The sequence below is a fragment of the Primulina tabacum genome, unplaced genomic scaffold (genome assembly GCF_025594145.1).
Source record: "Primulina tabacum isolate GXHZ01 unplaced genomic scaffold, ASM2559414v2 Contig600, whole genome shotgun sequence".
Lineage (NCBI taxonomy): Eukaryota > Viridiplantae > Streptophyta > Magnoliopsida > Lamiales > Gesneriaceae > Primulina > Primulina tabacum.
In genome coordinates this window covers 28908-45772 of record NW_027459802.1, presented here as the reverse complement: position 1 = coordinate 45772, position 16865 = coordinate 28908, and the positions used below count along the sequence as shown (strand labels likewise).

The 16865-nt window shown below is 34.3% G+C and overlaps 1 pseudogene; it reads left to right on the top strand.

Annotated features, from left to right (window-relative positions):
* Nucleotides 1–7906: 7906 nt before the first annotated feature.
* On the top strand, nt 7907–13038 carry LOC142534567 (calcium-transporting ATPase 1-like; annotated as a pseudogene).
* Nucleotides 13039–16865: the final 3827 nt, after the last annotated feature.

Sequence of the window (16865 nt, the reverse complement as noted above, 5' to 3'; positions counted from 1 at the left end):
TTACCCTAATAATTTTTAGGAGTTTTTCACGTAAATCTCGGTGTTCAGTTTATTCTTTATTTTCATATTTATTATCTCAAATTACAACAAGTGGGACCAACAAATGGTATCAGAGTCTTGGTTTAAAATTTCTTAAAATTCTGAACATGCTATGTAGTTGTAGTCTAGACTGATATTCTACACCAAAAAAGATTTTTTGAGATTTTTATTAAGGCGGGATTATTTTGTTCAGTCTACTGAATTGTTGTAGACATAATGGCGGGCATGTACGAAATAGCAAAGTTCAACGGAAGCAATTTTATTGCTGTGAAAAATAAAGATACAAACAGTTTTAAGAAAGGAGTATTGCTTGGCGGCTATTGAGATAGATCGGTGGAAATTACGGATGATGGAAAATGGAATGAGATGAATGATAATGCTGCCACCAATTTACACTTGGCTATAGCAAACGAAGTACTGTCAAGTATCTCTGAGATAAGAACATCAAAAGTTATTTGGGATACTTTGAAAAAGATGTACGAGGTCAAGTCACTACACAACATGATTTCCTAAAGAGAAGGCTTTATACTTTTCGGATGGCGGAATCCTCATCGATGACCGACCATATCAATACACTAAATACTTTATTTACTCAACTCACTTTCATGAGGCATAAAATAGAGGAAAATGAACGTGCGGAACTTCTACTTCAAAGTCTACCAGATTCATAAGATCAACTTATCATCAATGTAACCAACAATATTCTTATGGGCTCTCTAAAATTCGACGATGTCTTAACTGCAGTTCTCGGATAAGAAATCTGGCGCAAGAATAAGGAAGATATGTTGGCAACTTCGAAGCTGGCAGAGGCTTTACCGATGATAAGAGGAAGATTTATGGACCGTGACTCCAGTGGGAGCCAAAGACGAGGTGGATCAAAGTCGAGAAGTAAGAAGAAAAATATTTACTGCTTTAAATGTGGCGGTAAAGGACACTTCAAGAAAGAGTGTGTGAGTATCAACAAGAGTTCTCAAGGAAATGTGGAGTATTTCAGGCGGTGGTGAAATATTATTCAGCGAAGCAGCAACAGTTACAGAAGGCATGCACAAATTTTGTGACACATGGATTGTAGATTCGGGAGCGACGTGGCACATGACGTCTTAGAGATAATGGTTCGATCATTATGAACCAGTCTCAGGATGGTCTGTATTCATGGGAAATGATCATGCATAGGAAATCGCTGAGGTCGGTATTATTAAAATTAAAATTTTTGATGGCACCATTCGCACCAAACATGAGGTATGACATATGAAGAGACTGGCGAAAAATCTTTTGTCTTTGAGACAATTGGATGACATCGGGTGCAAAACCCGTATCGAGAATGAGATCGTGAAAATTGTGAAGAGAGCGTTTGTGGTTATAGAGACAGAAAAAGTTGCTGCAAATCTGTATGTACTTTTGGGAGAAACACACAAAGAGGCGGAACTAGCTGTTGCATCAATTGGTTCATGAGAAGAATTAACAGAGTTATGTCATAAAATGCTCGGGCATATGTCAGAACGAGGGTTGAAAATTCTCTCAGAACACAAGCTGATGTCGAGACTTACAAAAGTGTCACTACCCTTTTGTGAGCATTGTGTTACCAGTAAACAACACAGATTAAAGTTTGCCACTTCTACTGCCAAAAGCAAAAGCATATTGGAGCTGATTCATCGGATGTTTGGCAAGTACCGGTTGTATCCCTAGGAGGAGCGAGATACTTTGTCTCGTTCATCGATGATTTCTCTAGGAGATGTTGGGTGTATCCAATCAAGAAGAAATAAGATGTTTTTCAGATTTTCAAAGATTTCAAAGCGCGAGTTGAACTTGATTCTGAAAAAAAAATCAAGTGTCTGAGGACTGACAATGAATGAGAATATACCAGTGACGAATTTGATGCATATTGTCAACATGACGGCATCAAAAGACAATTCACAATGGCTTACACACCTCAACAGAATGGAGTGGCGGAGCGGATGAACAGAACCTTGTTGGACACACAAGAGCCATGTTGAGGACTGGGTTCTAGACAAGTCATTTTGGACGGAAGCAGTCAAAACTGATTGTTATATTATCAATCGTTCTCTTTCAGTGGCGACTGATCTGAAGACTCGGATGGAGATGTGGACTGGGAAGCCGACAGATTATTCTCATTTGAATACATTTGGAAGTTCTGTGTACGTTTTGTACAATGAGCAAGAAATATCGAAGTTAGATTCGAAATCCGGAAAATGTATCTTCTTGGATTATGCTGATGGAGTAAAGGAGTTTCACTTGTGGGATCCTACTGTTACAAGCTTGTCATCAGCAGAGATGTTATCTTGGAGGAAGATAAAGTAAAGGGATACAAAATCACACTGAATTCAGAAACTAATATATTTAAAGTAGAAAAAAAAGACGGATGAAAGTCAAAATTCTTGTAAAGCAGTAACAAAGCACGAAGAACAAGAAGATGTTGAGTCTGAGGTTTCCAATGTAAGACAGTCAACTCGAGACAGAAGACCACCAGGTTGACTTTCAGATTATGTCACTGAAAGTAATATTGCATATAGTCTATTATTAGATGATGGTGAGTCATTGAGTTTCTACGAGGCTACTCAAAGCTCGAATGTATCTTTGTGGATGATAGCAATGCAAGAAGAGTTGGATGCATTAGAATTGAATAAACTTGAGATCTTGTTACACTACCACAAGGGAGGAAATCTTTTGGAAACAGATGGGCTATAAGATCAAGCGTGATGACAATAACCAAGTGGAGCGGTATCGTGCTAGATTGGTGGTAAAAGGGTATGCTCAGAAAGAAGGCATTGACTTCAATGAGATATTTTCTCAAATGGTTCGGCTTACAACAGTCATAGTATTTCGGACATTATGTGCGGTGTTTGACCTACATCTAGAACAGCTAGATGTGAAAACGGCATTTCTTCATGAAGATCTTGAGGAAGAAATCTATATGCTCCAGCCAGAAGGTTTTGCGGAAAAAGACAAAGAGAACTTGATTTGTAGAATGAACAAATCTCTGTACGGTCTCAAACATGCGCCGAGGTGTTGGTACAAGGAATTTGATTTCTATATCATGAGCATTGGATACAACAGACTGATTGCAGACCCTTGTACGTATTTCAAGAGATCTAGTGATGATTATATTATTTTGCTGTTGTATGTGGAGACACGTTGGTAGCATGCCCCAACAAAGATCAAGTCCAAGGATTGAAGGCACAGTTGGCTAGGGAATTTGATATGAAGGATTTGGGACCAGCAAACAAGATTCTAGGGATGCAAGTTCACCGAGACAGAAGTAACAGAAAAATTTGGCTTTCCCAGAAAAATTATTTGAAGAAAATTTTGCAACGCTTCAACATGCAAGATAGCAAGCCAATATCGACCCCTCTTCCTGTTAACTTCAAGTTATCCTCCAAGATGTGTCCTAGCAGTGAAGCGGAGAGAATGAAGATGTCTCGAGTACGATATGCATTAGCAGTGGGAAGTTTGATGTTCGCTATGATCTGTACAAGATCGGATATTGCTCAAGCAGTGGAAGAAGTTAGTCGGTATATGGCGAATCCTGGACGAGAGCATCGGAGCACTGTCAAGAGGATCCTTAGATACATTAAGGGTACCTCAAATGCTGCATTATGTTATGGATGATCAGATTTTATACTCAGGGGCTATGTTGATTCAGATTATGCAGGTGATCCTGATAATAGGAAATCTACTACTGGATATGTGTTTACACTTGCAGAGGGAGCTGTAAGCTGAGTTTCAAAACTGCAAACAGTTGTTGTGTTATCTACAATAGAGACAGAATACATGGCAGCTACTCAAGTGTGCAAGGAGGCAATATGAATTAAAAGGTTATTGGAGGAAATCGGACACAAACAAGAGAATATCCCTTTGTTTTGTGACAGTCAGAGTGCCTTGCGCATCGCAAGGAATCCAGCCTTTCATTCCAGGACTAAACACATTGGAATACAATTTCACTTTGTACGGGAAGTGGCAGAAGAATGAAGTGTGGATATGCAGAAGATCCATAAAAAAGATAACATAGCTGATTTTCTGACCAAGCCCGTGAACACTGATAAGTTTGAGTGGTGTAGATCCTCAAGTGGCCTAACAGAAACGTAAGCACCAGGTAATGGCAAGATTGAAAGGATGTGTGGAGATGTGTTTGATTTTCAATCAAATCTCCAAGTGAGAGAAATGTCGGCAATAGGTGGGGCAATAAGTGGCAGACTATATTTATTAATCTTGGTAGAAAAAACGTTTATAAAACATTGGTTGGCATATTTGACTTATAATTCAGAAGGGGGAAGATTGTAAAACGCGTCTTCACACGGACAATGGGCTCTATAAATTGAGCTCCCCTTTTTATTCTGAAATCATCCATTCTTCGAGTTTTCTCTCATTTGATAGCATTTGAGTGCTTAATTCTATAATATTTGTGAGGTGTTTGTTCTCCTGTATTAAGAAAGTGTGTGTTCTTTTTGGAAACACAGTGAGTTGGTTGTACATCATAAAATATTATAATGGAAATCTTTTCATCTTGTCCGTGGTTTTTATCCTAATAATTTTTAGGGGTTTTCCACGTAAATCTCGGTGTCCAGTTTATTTTTTATTTTCATATTTATTATATCAAATTACCGCAAGTGAGACCAACAGTAATAAAGGTTTAAACCTAGCCAAATAGGTTGTGGCTTGGGTCTAAAGCCTTTCAATGCAAGGTCTAGAACGGGTTTGAAGAGGGTACGAATTTTAATAACCTGTCTCATCATATATTATTATTATATATAAATAATGAGTGTCTTAATATTTAGCAATAATTTATAATATTATCGTCCACTGTTGCTAACTTGTCATTAAGTTATGGGTTAGATATAATTTTGAATAAAGTATTAAGTTTTAGATCTTTTTATTAGGTATTTACTAGAATTAAAACACACTAATAGTTAACGTGTTTGCTGATCTAACATGGATTGGAACTTTCGAGTTTGGTTAAACTCATTCCAAACTCGTAAAATTGTCATTCATCCCTATGCACAAAGCACAAGCGCAGTTGCATCTTTAACTAGATCAACTCTTTGACGTAGTTTTACAGTAGATATATATCTTGCAAATTAAATTTTTTGTTGATACATTATAAATATTGAGTTCATTCCAAATATAGATATCCTGTGGGATTGAACAAAAAATCCTCTAGAATTTTTCTTGGTTGTCTGATCACATCGTGGCGACCTGATCTTGCCAAGCCACTTTCTGTGTAGTAATGAAGTTCAATATTTTGTTGAAAGCGTTTTATATCTATTCAACTTCATATGAACATAATGTTCTCGTAATTTCCATATTTTGTTGGAATCGGTGATTTTTTGGAATTTGTTATTGATAAATTATTGCAAAATTTGTCATTTTAGTTTTTTTTTTTTCATTTTTATAATCAAATTTTTATCTTCTTTAATTTTGTTATTGTTTTTTTTTTAGAATAATTGATTTATATTCTTTATTTTTTATTTTACTGATATTTCGAATTATTTTGCTCCCTTTCCAAAAAATATCTAGTTCTATTGTTGTGGTGTACCATTTATTTATTTATTTATTTTGGTTTTATTCAAAGATTTTAACTGTTGTCTTTTAATGTCATACATCATATGGATGGCTGGCTTGGTTGGATATGAAAAGTTCGGTACGTATTATGTAGCGTGGCTAACCGGTTGTTGGTTAAAATATATGGCTGAAGATTGAACTATTGACCGCCGTCAAGGGAGGGTGGAGAATGTTAGGTGACGAACTCGGAATGCTAGATAGCCAATAATTATTTATTTATTTTCATCATCGTTAGCATTTATAAAAATAACATATATTTTATTTCATTTCATTGAAAAAAGTCTGATATCAAAACCAAATAAAATTGACAAAAACTTCCGTGAGACATTTATAATAATAACATATATTTTATTTCATTTCATTGAAAAAAGTCTGATATCAAAACCAAATAAAAATTGACAAAAACTTACGTGAGACGGTCTCACGGATCGTATTTTTTAGACGGATCGCTTATTTGAGTCATCCATGAAAAAATATTACTTTAATGATAAGAGTATTAATTTTATTATGAATATCGAAATCTAATTCTCGAAAACATAAATTTGTAAAAAGTAAAATAAAATTATATCTTGTTCCCAAAAGGATATAAAACAATATTCAATAGAAATATAGAGATTTGATGTCGGCCGATAAATATTAATTCGAATATTGTTTCTTTTGGTTGGTAATATAACAAGAATAACCGACCGGTATGAATTTTGACTTTCGGGTGACTAAATGATATTTTAAATGTTTTACAACGAATCCCACTAAATATTATCATTGGAGTAATGTCAGGACACCTAACGATGATATTTTAAATGTTGTTATTTATTATATAACATGAATTACATTACGGAATATAATATGTAATTTGTTTTAAATATAATTTAATTATTCTAGCGTATTCTAAAGTTGTATTTTTAAAAATATCTTTGTTTGCTAAATAATATAGCCTTGCATAATTATAAAATCTTAAATCGCCCTTTTTCTACCCTTCTCTCAATCTAAATACAATATTACTACTTGTGAAATTTAATATCTCTGTTGCTTTTCATGTCGTATCAGACCAAGCAAAAGGGACCAAACGAGGGCTCCCTGGCAGGATGGAGGGCTTCTTCCGCTAATAGACTTTTAGACTAAGAAGAATATGGTTTCAAAATATAAATTTTTTGAATTTAAATATGATTGAGTTTTATATTACCATTTCAAAGACAAGTCAGTTCCGTCGACTATGATGGCGCATCTGAAGAACCATATAGAAGGGCGGACTAAAGTGTGTTCGCTTAGCGTCGAAGGCACCTCCCCCATCTCTCCACCACCAAATTTGTTGGCGCAAGCGGTTCGCCAGTCGTTGTCGTAGTGATTCATGCTTGAGTAGATCAAAAAGTATAATAATGAGTGGGTAGAATTTAAATAAAAAAAATCTAACTATATTATAAAAACATTAAACAATAGGGAAATATACAGTTTTTTTAAAAAAATCGTATCAATTACATACTTTTGGTGATTACTGGACCAACAAGATATAGTGTTTCTAATATAAATTTTGAAGAAATCAAATTGGTCAACAACTCTTGAGAATTAGAGCACGCTGGTAACAAAATGGGCCAAGGCCTCGAAAGTTTTATACCAACTCCTTGTCTGCAATTTTTTAAAGACCAAAATCACAAACTATTTGTGGTTCTGTCTGGGCAGTGGGGTTATATTAATATACCTAGAGGCCCATAATAGCCTTAAATCAGGCCCAATATAGGATTGGGTTATATAACTTATTAACAATCAAAATACGTTTTATTCAAAATTTTAAATTTATAATTATTTGTTTATATATTTATAAATTCTGATTTAGAAAAATATTCATGCCCGACAACCCTCGAATATGTTCTTAACCAGTTAATTTAAAGGCTTGTATCACAAAAAGCTATTAAAAAGCAAGAACGAAGGAGAAAGGCTCAGAAAGCAAACAAGAAAGAAAGAAAGAAAGAAAGAAAAGAAAAAGTCGTAATAAGGACAATAATAATGAAAAGAATTGGAAATTTCGTGGGGGCAAACATTTTAAATTTTAGTGCGGATATATTGGTGGAGGATAAAATATTAATTAATTTTAGGACTGCCAATGAAACAAGTTCTTATTATACTTTTTTCTTGGGGTGCCAAAAAAGTCGAAACGAAAACAGAACATATATTTAATTTTATTGAAAACTATATTTTTTTAGAGAATTTATCAGCTATAACTATCCAGAGAGGAAATCAATTTTTTTTCCCAATTTGACCTTAGTCTATATACGTGTACGGAGTAACTAGTGTGTATGGTTGGAAGGAGTAGTTGAATGTTCCTCGACGCTGCTTCCACTCCGCCTCCATCATTATTTCCTTGGGAATAAAAATATCGCATTCATCCAACAACTTGCTTATATTTTACTCCTTTGAATCTACTTTTCTACTGGTAAAACTGATTAAAAATCGGTTCATGTTCAGCTTCGTCAGCTGCTCTCTTCCAGAAGCTGTATTGTAGTGTTAGAATAGGTGACATTTACTGCCATTTTGTGTGATCTGTAAGTGTGGCCTGCGATTTGTGGATCGGTATAGATAGGAAGAATTAGGACTAGAATGGGGAGTTTTATGAAGGATTTTTCGGGAAGTGAAGGCGAAGAATTCATCGGAGGAAGCGTTGCAGAGATGGAGGAAAGCGTGTTGGCTGGTGAAGAACCGTAAGAGGAGGTTTAGATTCACTGCTAATCTGTCGAAACGTTTCGAAGTTCGTGAGAATCCAGAAGTCTAACCAGGTTTTGAATTGTTCAAATCTTTCTTTCTCTGGTTACCTCAAAAATATCTTTGCTTTCTCTCTTTTGAGTCGTCGTTGACTTTTTGTCCGATGTTTACTTTTTTCCTTTGTTTTTCTGTTATTTGTTTATTTTTTATTATCTCTTGTTCCCACCCTAACGAAGTACTCTATTTTTGGGGAATTAATTTATTCTTGTTATGAGATTGAATTCAAATCAACTATATCGTTGACCAGCAGGCACAACATCTTGGTCGATTGGTTTAACGTGATTTGTGGATTCCATCGCACGTAATATACTCGTTTATTTAGCAATTTTTATCACAAACTGAGCTTTTTGACCATTTCTTTTGCTTATCTAGCAGGTGGAATTTCTCGACTCGTGTATCTTAATCCATGCGGAAACTCTGAAAACAACGTTCAGTCAATAATGGAACGGTTTTAAAAAAATATGGTTTGTTCATTTCATTCATTCGGGTTTTATGAAAGGATGTGCGGTAAACATACTCTTGGAAAAGATGGCGCCGTGTGTGAATTATACAGTTTATGCATATCATTTAGGATAATATGATTATTAAGATGTTTGTACTATGGAAGTTACTTGATTTTAGGAAGTGTTTCATGGTGGAAAACCTTGTGGAATTTTAATGTAGCAATGTGAAATTGAGTCTTCAGCTTGCGCAATATTCTTCCCTTATCTGTCGGAAGAATCATTATTGTTCTGTTCGATGGAAACTAACTGTGATTATTGCTATCGCATTGCAGGAAAAACTTAGGGTAGCCGTATAGTTTCCCAAGCGCTCTGAGCTTTATTCAAGGTCAGATTTCAAAACTTGTGCAACTGCAACCTGAGATTAACATTTGTTGTTACTTTATACTGATCGTCCACTCAATACCTCAGGTATAAGTTATACAGCGCCAGAGGCAGTCAAGGAGGCAGGTTTTGAATTTGTGCTGATGATTAGGATCAATTGTTGAAGGCATAATTTGAGGAAGTTGAAAGTTCATTCTGGCGTGGAGGGTATTGCTGGCAAGCTTTGACTTGTCTCACCAATGGGGATAGTATGCAGACGAGTCACTTGACCACAGAAGGAAGTTTATGGAATTAATAAGTTCGCAGAGAGCCCTGCAAAGGGCTTTGGCTTTTTGTATGGGAAGCCTTTCAAGATACTTACCCTCATGATACTTGCTTTTTGTGCTCTTGTACATTAGTTGTGGCATTGCAACTGAAGGATGGCCCAGGGGAGCTCATGATGGACTTGGGATTGTTGCTAGTATCCTTCTTGTAGTCTTTGTCACTGCTACAAGTGACTATAAGCAGTCATTGCACCATCAAGGATTTGGACAAGGAAAGAAAAAAATTACAGTAAGGTTACTAGAAAATGGTACAGACAAAAAATTTCGATATTTGATTTGCTCTCGGGTGACATTGTTCCATCTTTCTATTGGGGATCAGGTCCCAGCTGATGGACTCTTTGTTTCAGGTTATTCTTTGTTAATAAATGAATCTAGTTTGAACCGGGGAGAGGTGAACCCATAAATGTGACATCCACAAATCCTTTCCTCTTATCTGGAACTAAAGTGCAAGATGGATCCTGCAAAATGCTAGTTACTACTGTTGGGATGAGAACTCAGGGGGTAATTGATGGCTACTCTTAGTGAAGTGCGGTGTGACGATGAAACCCCTTTGCAGGTCAAACTGAATGGGAGTCGCAACCATTATGGAAAAAATAGGTCTCTTTTTTGCTGTTATTACCTTCGCTGTTCTGGTGCAAGGGCTTTTTACCCGCAAAATGAATCAAGGTTCCTACTGGAGCTGGTCTGGAGATGAAGCCTTGGAAATGCTGGAATACTTTGCTATTGCCGTTACAATTGTTGTGGTTGCCGTTCCTGAAGGGTTGCCTTTAGCTGTTACTTTGAGCCTTGCTTTTGCAATGAAGAAGATGATGAATGACAGGGCACTTGTCCGCCATTTGGCAGCTTGTGAGACTATGGGATCAGCCACAACTATTTGTAGTGACAAGACTGGGACGCTAACCACTAACCACATGACGGTTGTGAAAGCATGCATTTGCGGAAAGAGAAAAGAAGTTAGTGGCTCTATGAAAAGTTCAGATTTCTGCTCCAATATTCCTGATTCTGTGGTGAAAATGCTTCAAAAATCTATATTCAACAACACTGGAGGAGATATTGTCATCAATACAGATGAGAAAATTGAAATACTTGGTACGCCAACTGAGACTGCACTTCTTGAATTTGGCCTCTTTCTTGGAGGAGATTTCCTAGCAGAGCGACGAGTGTCAAAGATTATCAAAGTCGAGCCATTCAATTCTACGAAGAAGCGCATGGGTGTAGTATTGGAGTTACCTGGAGAAGGTTTCCAAGCACACTGCAAAGGAGCATCTGAGATTATTTTAGATGCCTGTGATAGGTTTCTGAACTCAAATGGTGAGGTTGTTCCTCTGGATGAGTCAACCATCACTTATATGAAGGATACAATTGATGAATTTGCCTGTGAAGCTCTTCGAACCCTGTGCCTCGCATAGGGATATTGGAAGTGATTTCTGTTGAAAACCCTATCCCATTTGAGGGTTATACTTTAATAGGAATTGTTGGGATAAAAGATCCAGTTCGCCCTGGAGTCAAGGAGTCTGTTGCTATTTGTAAGTCAGCTGGCATTATGGTGCGAATGGTGACAGGAGACAACATAAACACGGCTAAGGCAATAGCTAGAGAATGTGGCATACTAACTGATGATGGTATTGCAATTGAAGGACCAGAATTTCGGATGAAGAACGAGGAAGAGTTGCAGGAGCTTATTCCAAAACTTCAGGTATTCGTATGCTAGATGCATGTTTACCATGATCAATTCTGTGTTTTCTTCCCATTGCCACTTGAGCATTAAAATTAATTTTCAACCACTTTCAAAATCAACTCTGAAAAATATATGCTTTGTTAACAGCACACTAGTTCCAGTAAATGTTTAACTCTAAATCAATTTCCAATTTTAAATTCTCACGCTCGGATTCAAAAACTGAATTACACACTTTCTGATAAAATTATTCAAAGATACTTTCAAAAACTGACTTTAAAAATCTTGATTCTTGAGTTTGAAATAACAGGAAGCCCGATTAAATGCCACCAAAATCTTTCATTTGGTTGTTGGCTTGCCATTAAGCTGGTGCCTGAAAAAAGTACATTGTGTAGTATTTATTTATGCATGTGGTTTAATATGACTATTCTATATTGATGTCTGATATATTCCTTTGCAAGGTGATGGCTCGTTCTTCACCAATGGATAAACATACCCTCGTGAAACATCTGCGGTCGACATTTGAGGAGGTTGTTGCAGTAACTGGAGATGGAACAAACGATGCTCCTGCGCTTCATGAGGCTGATATTGGTCTAGCAATGGGGATTGCTGGGACTGAGGTGATAATTCTGTTAGTTAATAGACTATTTTATCATAGTGGCAAGTTTTTTCATATTTTCTACTTCTGTGTGCATTTTGTAAACCAGTGTCGTGAATGTAAAAGAAACTTACTCTGTGGTTTACAATTTTCCAGGTGGCAAAAGAAAGTGCTGATGTTATAATTCTAGATGATAATTTCTCCACCATTGTTACAGTGGCGAAATGGGGTCGTTCGGTTTATGTTAACATTCAAAAATTTGTTCAATTCCAGCTAACTGTCAATGTGGTTGCTCTTATTGTCAATTTCTCATCAGCCTGCTTGACAGGTAACATGTGTTTAATGCGTACGCAAACTTGGATTGAAAATAGTACTCACATTTGGTAGCACGCTTTCAGGCAGTGCCCCCCTCACCGCTGTTCAGCTTCTTTGGGTCAACATGATCATGGATACACTTGGAGCACTTGCACTAGCCACTGAACCGCCAAATAATGACTTAATGAGGAGACAACCCGGAAGGGAACACAGCAGTGTCATGTGGTGGTAAGGCGGAAGCTTTCTGGGAGTGTTCAAGCTATTACATGACAATCATCCCGCAGGTACACCCAATAAAAGTGCAAGTGTCATACGATCGCACTGGCACAATACCATCCAAAAAAAGTATATCGCTTCAATGCAAATTACAATAGTATTTATAGTGCATATCGTAGCGGCCACAGTGATGAGGATATACTACGACTTGCATATGAAAAATATCGTGCGGAAAATAACGCCATCGCATTTAATCTTGAGCATGTGTGGAGGATCGTAAAAGACCGTCCAATGTTTACTCCACAGTCCGTTGATCACCATGTTAGCACGAAGAAGGCAAGGACCTCGGAGTCGGGAGCAAGCAACACCTCATCCAACCAAGATGCGAGTCTACATGTAGACCTAATTGAAGAAGAAAATCGTCCAATGGGTCAGAAGGCAGCAAAAAGAAAGGAAAAAGGTAAAACAAGATCGGACATGGAGTGTATGACAACAAACTTGGACAATATGTTTGCAAAGTTTACTGAATATACAAGCATGAAAAAAGTTGAAGTTGAAATGAAACAAAAACAACTCGAAGTAGAGGAGATGAAAGCAAAAGATGCTATGACCAAAGTTCAACTAAAGAAATATGCAATCCTTTCGAAGGATACTTCGCAAATGACATATGAGCAACTTATCATCCACGAACGTCTATGTCAAGAGATTAGGGGGTGATGGAATATTTAATTTGCAGTTATTGTAATTTTCGATTATTGCAATTTTCATTTGTTTAATTTTCATTCATTGTAATTTTCATTTTGTTAACGTAACTCTCCGATCAATTAGTATTTTACATCTTCTTTTAAGTTTAATTTATTTTTAATATTTTTATGCAAGTGTTATTTATTATTATAGTTGTACCGTTTTATTTTAGGTTTATAATAAATTTTTAATTTTAATTAAATGACACTCATAAAATTAAATTATTTTACGTACTGAATATAAAAACAAATTATTATTAATATAAAATAATAATAATTTAAATTTCTTAAAAAATCTGAAATTGAATTTATTTAATGTAAAATAAGAGTAAGATGAATGAGTGGACAGCGGGACCTACAAATAATGAGTGTGAATGTTAAAATGAATGTGGGAGAATAGATGTGTTAATGTAATGTGTATATGGCATATGGACCCCACGATTTTTGATGAGGTGCGGGTGCCCTTATATTTTTGGTGGTGAATCATTGGATCCGGATCAGTTGCTTCAACAAACAACTCAAGATCCATTTATAATTTCACAAAATATATATATATATATATATATATATATATATATATATGAGACTGTCTCGTATAATATATATTCATTTAATTTTATAGCCAATACGATGGCACATGTAGCAAGTCATCCGAGCTTAACGTGTGAAATGTTCTATTATATTATATCATACTATTTAATTAGCGTTGAGACCATATACTAATTAATTTTTAATTAGTTTAGTGAATTTTTATTTACGATTGCTATTATACATTTATTTATCTATACTTTTTAAATTCAACCATATCTTTATCTATATTTTCACATTTTTAGATAGTTTATCACTCCTAATAAAAAAAATAGAAAACATTAATTTGAAATAAAAAATTATTATATTTAAATAAATATTTTAATTGTATAAATAGTGTGTGTATATATATACATCTTTCTTTATTTTCCATGAAACTAAACCAACACATAATTAAATATAAGCAAAAGAGTTTTTTAGAAATTAAAATGATTAAAACCTTTTTTGAAGATAGATTATAAAAATAAATATTTTTTTCCAAAAAATATAGTTTATCGATTCACCACAATTTTGAAAATGACAAAAAATTCAAGGCAAAAACTTGTGTGAGACGGTCTCGCGGGTCATATTCTGTGAATAGATATCTTATTTGGGTCGTCCATGAAAAAATTATTTTTCATGTTAAGAGTATTACTTTTTATTGTGAATATCGGTAAAGTTGACATGTCTCACATATAAAGATTCGTGAACCGTCTCACAAGAAACCTACTCAAAATTCAATGAGACGGCTTATGAATTAGTTTTTGTGATACGGTTATCGGGCTGGAACCAATCTTGAAAAACTATTATTTTTTATATTAAATTATTTTCATGTAGGTATGGACCTTTTCGACCAGTCTTACCGATAAAAACTTATAATATTGTCTCATTTTTTAAAATATTTGTGTTAAATCAAGCGCTTACCACTAGGTCAAAAGCTATAGGTATTAACCAACACGTAACTTTATTTCTTATACATATAGCAAGGCAAAGTGCACCTAATTGCGCTAATGGGTCGGACTGTTAGACCCATTAGTACGGAAAGATGCGTGTCTATCTGCTGGCGCTGTCTCATATCTCTTAGAGACCAATCTTATCTTTTCCATACCTTTAATCATGTCCCCTAGAGAGATTGTATTACCCGTTAAGATATGATGTCACTCTTTTATGGCACACTTATCCAACCAGATCAAGCGGTGTAACGTAAGCAGTTTGACGCATGAGAACTTCCCAGAAAGTCACATCTCAATATCAACTCATCCATGCACGCTTAACCTAACAATTCGTCTTACAAATGAGCAAACTCAGCTTGTTTAGTATGTGACATCAAATCTAAATTTATTAAATAAATAAACATGACATTAAGTTAAAAATTATATTTTTAGAAAAATTAAGGCTGTAACGGACATCAGACTCTGTAAATTTAAGTGTAACGTCCGCTATTGATGATGACATTTTGCAGTACTTGCATTACTTTTGGAAAAAAAAAAATATTTTTCAATTATTATTAAAAAAACCCTAGAAATTTCAGAAGTTTTGTTTTATTTTTATATGATATTCAATGCAACTGGTAAAAAAGCATAACTATGTGAATCTTACAATTAACACGTAGATAATATCGTATTATTTAAAAGTAATATCTTTTCCAAATCCAAGAGTTCTCAGGGAAATCAAAACCATAATTTATAAATGATGTATTACTAATATTTCATAAAAGAATAAATATAATTTTTTTTTAAAATTATTGCTGAAAAATGCATAGATTTTGAAAGAAGGAATACAACATCTATGTGACTAACATACACAAATTACAATTCATATATTAATTATGACATAGTTAAATTCTACGACGTCAATTTATTAACATTTTACGCATCGGTATCGCGATGTGCTCAGGTGTGTTCAATCAAGTCGGCTCAAAGCTGACAATGCACTTGATGGTCACATAACTTGCTATTTCATGTGTATTTATAGACAAAAAAAAATGACTAGTTTAATTAAAAATTATATTTTACAGCGATTAGCTCAGATAATTTTAAGCAAAATCAACAGAAAATCAAACACATGCAATGGCCACAAGTTAAAAAAATATAAAAAATTTCAAATATTGAAAATTTAATTAAAAATAACGATGAACTGTTCGTAATTTCGGAACTTATTGAATTTATTTGTTACTTGTCATTTGTCATAAACTTAGGATGATAAATGTAATATTTAAATATGATTGTAATTTTTGCTTTTAATATGAAAAATTTCAAAAGAAGGATATATAAAATTATTGTTATCTAATCGTTTGGTTCTTCGTACGAGATAAATAATATAAAGATAAGTAATATTTTTTAATAACAAAATATATAAAAATGATAATTAATATAATGTTTGATTAATTTAATTAAATTTGAGATAATGTGATATTAGTGTTTTGTTTTTTGAAAATATTAATAAAATATTTATAATATTATTTATTAAAGATAATATTATAATTTCAATTCAATGATTGATTGATGTATGATAAATAATTGATAGATAGATAAATAATTGATAGATGCATCAAATATGATATTAGATTGAATAAAAATATAATAATAAAATAAAAAATAATATAACGAATCGAACGATACCTTTAAATACTAAAAAAAAAACTTACTAAGAAGGAAAAATAAATTTAAAATATTGGCAATTTACATAGAAAATAGAGTATCTAGAATCTTCTTCAACCCAATACTAGAATATTGGCGACGGTCAAAGCCAAACCACACCGCATACCTGGTGATGACGAAGGCACTTCCGTCACCGCAAATTACTTGTACTCGACTCTCGTAGATGCAGCGAAATTCTTATTTTGCCTTTTTTAATAAATATTTTCACTTATTAATTAATTAATATTGAAAATTCCTTAGAATTATTCAATGCGCGTTTTGTGATTTTAAAAATAATATAATTTTGTACTGTATATTGTTACGTGGAATTGGTTCAACCCCAAAATATTACCCAAAGATAAGGTTAACAATAAGTCTATGATCTTATGTTTATTATACGAGTAGATTTTTGTGAGACGGTTTCATGAATCTTTATTTGTGAAACGGGTTAACACTACGATATTTATAATAAAAAGTAATATTCTTAACATAAAAAATAATATTTTTCATGGATGATCAAAATAAGATATATGTATCACAAAATATCCGTGAGACCGTCTCACACAAATTTTTGCTAAGATTATTTATGTAACGA